Here is a 6,625-nt window from a genome sequence, read left to right as displayed (position 1 = left end):
GCAAAGATACTGGAATGGTTTGCCATTTCTTTCTCTAGCTCATTTTCCAAATGAAGACATTAAGGCAAATCGGGTAAGGGGGCTTGCTCAGGGTCTCACAGCTAGTGTCTGAGGCTAGATTCAAACTCGAGAAGAAGCATCTTCCTGATTCCAAACCCAGTGCTCTATCCACTACACCACCTAGCTCCCCCCTAGACTAAGGCACTGAGCAGTTAAGTGATGGCCCTACAGTCAGGACGAGTCACGGGAGACTAGAACCAGAACCAGAACTCCATCACTTACACAGCTGTTTTCACCTGGTAGATGATGAATGTATTCAGAATTGAATATATGAAAGGAGGCTAATGAAATGAGCCTCTCTTACCCCATGGAGATTTGGGATTGGAAGAATGGCCAAGGAAATATCCAGGGGTCTATAGGATGATCCACTTCTTCCTGGTAAACAAAAGTGGGGAAATGAATGGCAGTTTGCATTCTACTCTATAGATTATCGATTTCTACTTTATAGTTTATACTCATCACTTTATAGTTTACAAAGTGATTTTCTTACACAGTAAAATAGTCTCAACATGCTCATTTTGGAGATGGGGAAATTGAGGCCCAATGATTAGCTGCTGAGGATGATTCTTGTCTCTGCCTCTTATTATATGCCCTCCTAGCAGGCCCCCAGAAAGACTGGTCAGTGAAGGCAGCTAGATGGCTGAATGAGTAGAGAGCCAGGCCTAGAGATAAGAGGTCCTGGGTTCAAATTTGGACTCAGACATTTCCTAGATGAGTGACCCTGGGCAAGTCACTTAAACCCAGTTGCCTAGTCCTTACTGCTCTTCTGCCTCGGAACCAATACATAGTATTGATTATTTTTTATTTTAATGTTTTGTCTTTATTTTATTTTAATAACAACCTTCCACATAAGTTTTTCTAAGTTGATTCATGTTGTTTCTCTCCCTTCTTCTCTCCCCCTTCCCACATAGTATTGATTCTAAGATAAAAGGGAAGGGTAAAAAAATAAATAAATAAGACGAGTTGGTAAGTGACTCAGCTTTTCTGTAGCCCACTCAGAGAGGTATGTGACCATCTATAACTGCTGCTGAGCTGGGGGCGAGTGGAGTCTTCTAATAGCAATCACCTGGAAGACCTTGAGGGGGAAGATTCAGTATTAACCTTGTTGACTGGAAATTTGGGTTCTCCTGTGAAAGGTCAGTAGGCATTCAGGTCTCCAGGGGTATTTTTTTTAGAATGTGACTCCATTATCCTTGCCCAGTAATGACAATCAGGGCAGCTTCTGCCATTACATGTGGAATGTATTATATTCTCTAAAAAAGGAAAGCAAGCTTTTTACATAATGGAGACTTGCCATTTCGTGTCCAGTTTTCTCTTTCTATTCTACACTATTATGGAAATTCTCTTTTTATTTAGTGCTTGTTAAATTTGGAATGAAAAAGAAAAAAGTAATTGTTTTTAAAATAGATAAATAAAGCACTTACTAAGTGCTTTATTATATGGCAAGCACTGGAGATATAAACATAATAATAATAATTTTTAAAAAAGACAGTCTAACCCTTAGGTGGCCTCTAGGTGGTACAGTAGCTAGAGTACCAGATTTAGAGTTGAGATGACCTGAGTTCAGATTTGATCTCAGTCACTTTACTAGCTGTGTGACCCTGAAAATCATGTCACCCTGTTTGCCTCAGTTTCCTCATCTGTAAAATGAATTGGAGAAGGAAATGGTAAGCCACTTCAGTATCTTTGGTCACAAAGAGCCAGACAGATCTGAAAGAGCTCAACAACATCTCCATTCATCTTTTACTCTTTGGTTCAATAGAACATTGGCTCTTTGAGGGCAGGGATTGTTTTTGTATCCTGTGCTTAATGTAGTGCTTTGCACATAGTAGGTACTTTAAAATATTTGTTGACTTGAGAAACTCTGTGAGGTAGGTAAAACGAGTATTATTATTCCTTCTATTTTATAGATGAGATGATTAGAAAAAGCTATGACTTGACCAAGTCACTTTGAGTCGGCTTTCAAACTTAGCTCTTCCTTGACCACTAAGTTTTTATTGTTTGTTAATTTTTTAGAAATAGATATATATTTCTTATTTTATACATATACTTATTTCTATTTCTACATATAAACATTTTTGATATATATTTACATATACATATATTGAATATNCTTATTAATCTGTGAACACGCTATCCTTTCAGTGCTTCGAGAGCAAGGACTGTGCCTTTTCACTGCATACCCTGAGTCTACTACAGTGTGTGTCTGATACACTCTTATTTGGGAAGGGAAGGGGAACTTGTGACTGATTTCATTACAGTAGGGAATTCCACTGTCGAATGTAGCTTGGGGCAGAAAAGGAGGCATCTGCAAGAGCTATGAGGAGGGGAGAGGGACCCGGATTGGAGGCAAGGGGACTGGGGAAAGAAGGAGAGAAAGTCTCTGGTCTGCTTCTCCTCTCCATCCTTCCCCCTCTCCTATTGTACTCTGACCTTTGCCTGTGATGGGATGTGGTGAGGTGAGGGACACTGAGGTTCCCCCTCATACTGTCCTTTTGTCTTATTGGTCCCAAAGGGCAGCCCCCAATTAGAGGCAGCAGCCACATCTCCAGTTTCAGGGAACTTTAGTTTTAGAACTTTTAAAAACTTAATTCTTAAGTGATTTTTTGTGGTTCATCAAACATTTTGGGCATTTACATTTTTGTTAAAATTGAAGAAAAGGCAACTTGAGACATCCCTAGGTCACAGCGCCACAGCAGGATTGACTTCCCAAGAAATAATGTTATTTGGTATTATTAATTAGCATATTGAATTAACATAACAGAAATAAATTAATTAATATTAATTAATAAATAATGTTATTGTTTTTAAAAACCCAAATAAATGTAGCTTGGCATCTTTTCTGCTACCTAGAGTTTTAGACAGTTGCCTAGACTAAACATTTGCTTTTGTTTAATTGTGTCTGACTCTCTAAGACCCTGTTTTGTTGTTTGGGTTTTTTTTGGCAAAGATACTGGAATGGTTTGCCATTTCTTTCTCTAGCTCATTTTCCAAATGAAGACATTAAGGCAAATCGGGTAAGGGGACTTGCTCAGGGTCTCACAGCTAGTGTCTGAGGCTAGATTCAAACTCGAGAAGAATCTTCCTGATTCCAAACCCAGTGCTCTATCCACTACACCACCTAGGTCCCCCCTAGACTAAGGCACTGAGCAGTTAAGTGATGGCCCTACAGTCAGGACGAGTCACGGGAGACTAGAACCAGAACCAGAACTCTATCACTTACACAGCTGTTTTCACCTTGTAGATGATGAATGTATTCAGAATTGAATATATGAAAGGAGGCTAATGAAATGAGCCTCTCTTACCCCATGGAGATTTGGGATTGGAAGAATGGCCAAGGAAATATCCAGGGGTCTATAGGATGATCCACTTCTTCCTGGTAAACAAAAGTGGGGAAATGAATGGCAGTTTGCATTCTACTCTATAGATTATCGATTTCTACTTTATAGTTTATACTCATCACTTTATAGTTTACAAAGTGATTTTCTTACACAGTAAAATAGTCTCAACATGCTCATTTTGGAGATGGGGAAATTGAGGCCCAATGATTAGCTGCTGAGGATGATTCTTGTCTCTGCCTCTTATTATATGCCCTCCTAGCAGGCCCCCAGAAAGACTGGTCAGTGAAGGCAGCTAGATGGCTGAATGAGTAGAGAGCCAGGCCTAGAGATAAGAGGTCCTGGGTTCAAATTTGGACTCAGACATTTCCTAGATGAGTGACCCTGGGCAAGTCACTTAAACCCAGTTGCCTAGTCCTTACTGCTCTTCTGCCTCGGAACCAATACATAGTATTGATTATTTTTTATTTTAATGTTTTGTCTTTATTTTATTTTAATAACAACCTTCCACATAAGTTTTTCTAAGTTGATTCATGTTGTTTCTCTCCCTTCTTCTCTCCCCCTTCCCACATAGTATTGATTCTAAGATAAAAGGGAAGGGTAAAAAAATAAATAAATAAGACGAGTTGGTAAGTGACTCAGCTTTTCTGTAGCCCACTCAGAGAGGTATGTGACCATCTATAACTGCTGCTGAGCTGGGGGCGAGTGGAGTCTTCTAATAGCAATCACCTGGAAGACCTTGAGGGGGAAGATTCAGTATTAACCTTGTTGACTGGAAATTTGGGTTCTCCTGTGAAAGGTCAGTAGGCATTCAGGTCTCCAGGGGTATTTTTTTTAGAATGTGACTCCATTATCCTTGCCCAGTAATGACAATCAGGGCAGCTTCTGCCATTACATGTGGAATGTATTATATTCTCTAAAAAAGGAAAGCAAGCTTTTTACATAATGGAGACTTGCCATTTCGTGTCCAGTTTTCTCTTTCTATTCTACACTATTATGGAAATTCTCTTTTTATTTAGTGCTTGTTAAATTTGGAATGAAAAAGAAAAAAGTAATTGTTTTTAAAATAGATAAATAAAGCACTTACTAAGTGCTTTATTATATGGCAAGCACTGGAGATATAAACATAATAATAATAATTTTTAAAAAAGACAGTCTAACCCTTAGGTGGCCTCTAGGTGGTACAGTAGCTAGAGTACCAGATTTAGAGTTGAGATGACCTGAGTTCAGATTTGATCTCAGTCACTTTACTAGCTGTGTGACCCTGAAAATCATGTCACCCTGTTTGCCTCAGTTTCCTCATCTGTAAAATGAATTGGAGAAGGAAATGGTAAGCCACTTCAGTATCTTTGGTCACAAAGAGCCAGACAGATCTGAAAGAGCTCAACAACATCTCCATTCATCTTTTACTCTTTGGTTCAATAGAACATTGGCTCTTTGAGGGCAGGGATTGTTTTTGTATCCTGTGCTTAATGTAGTGCTTTGCACATAGTAGGTACTTTAAAATATTTGTTGACTTGAGAAACTCTGTGAGGTAGGTAAAACGAGTATTATTATTCCTTCTATTTTATAGATGAGATGATTAGAAAAAGCTATGACTTGACCAAGTCACTTTGAGTCGGCTTTCAAACTTAGCTCTTCCTTGACCACTAAGTTTTTATTGTTTGTTAATTTTTTAGAAATAGATATATATTTCTTATTTTATACATATACTTATTTCTATTTCTACATATAAACATTTTTGATATATATTTACATATACATATATTGAATATATTTTATTATATATAATATATATTTTATACATGTTTATTTATATATAAATATATAAACATATTTTTATTATATATATTTTATATATATGTATATGTATATACATATATATATATATTTTTTTTTTCCCCTTTGGAGATGGGGCTCAAAATGTTACAAACATTCACTCCACTGAGTTCTCTTTCAAACATGGTAGTATCACCATGTACACAACTCTGTCCCCTGTTAAGGCACCTTCATTACTGGGTTGGTCCTCTACTGGGCTGGATTTAGCAGGTCATTCTTCTTTTCTTTTTTTAAGTAACACTTATGTTTTTGAATTGATACTAAGTATCAGTTCCAAATAAGAATTGGGGTAAGGGCTAGGCAATTGGGGTGAAGTGACTTGCCCAGGATCACACAGCTAGAAATTATCTGATTTCACATTTGAACCCAAGACTTCTTCTAAGCAGGTCATTCTTTAGGGGCCCAATGATACCTCCCTCATCCAGATCTAACAGTCTCTGCCATGTATTCCCTTCATGGGACCTCTCCTCTTCCAGCCTTCCCAGTTCTCACAAGGGTCTATTTCAGAGTCAGTAAGAACTTGGTTCTGGTCTCCTCTGACACATTCTGACTGTGGGATCCTGGGGTCATCATTTAACTCAGTGATTCCCAAAGTGGGCGCCACCGCCCCCTGGTGGATGCTACAGCAATCCAGGGAGGCAGTGATGGCCACAGGTGCATTTATCTTTCTTATTAATTGCTATTAAATTAAAAAAAATTAATTTCCAGGGGGCTAAGTAATATTTTTTCTGGAAAGGGGCAGTAGGCCAAAAAAGTTTGGGAACCACTGTTTTAACTGCTCAGTGCTCTGGTCTAGGCAACTGTCTAAAAATTGAAGTTGCAGGAAAGATACCACCCTACATTTGTAAGGGGGAATTTTCTCACTGGGAGTTACTTGCACAATGAAATCCCAAGTTCCTTGGTACCCGGGGAGGTTGTGGCTTTCTCAGCATCACATAGCCAGTATATGTCAGAAGTGTCAGAGCTTCTAGTTCCAATAACAGCCCGCCGGACCCCCTCGATTAGAATTCATTAAGATAAAAAGTTTATCTTTTTGAAAGATGAAGCCCAAAGTCGTGCAACCCTAGCTTGCCTCCCTTCTGCACCAAATCCCCCTTTCCCTTCTCGTCTCCCTTCTGTCTCAGCAAAGGGTCGGAGGGCAGCTGAGGCATGGCGGGAGGTACAGGAGGGCCAGATGGATATGATGGAGAAAAACTGAAAGCCAAAGGAGGCGCCCTGTTCTACTTGGAAGCCAAGTTTGCCAAAAGAAAATCCAGTCACCTGTGAACAGTGGGAAGACTCTAAACCCTGTGGAGAGTGTAAATTGTGAAGCACTCTTTCTCTCACTGTGTTTGTGCCATCTGTGTGTGTGTGTGTGTGTGTGTGTGTGTGTGTGTGTGTGTGTGTGT

Source organism: Gracilinanus agilis, chromosome 4 (assembly GCF_016433145.1).
Source record: "Gracilinanus agilis isolate LMUSP501 chromosome 4, AgileGrace, whole genome shotgun sequence".
Lineage (NCBI taxonomy): Eukaryota > Metazoa > Chordata > Mammalia > Didelphimorphia > Didelphidae > Gracilinanus > Gracilinanus agilis.
Note: the sequence above shows the minus strand (reverse complement) of the source record.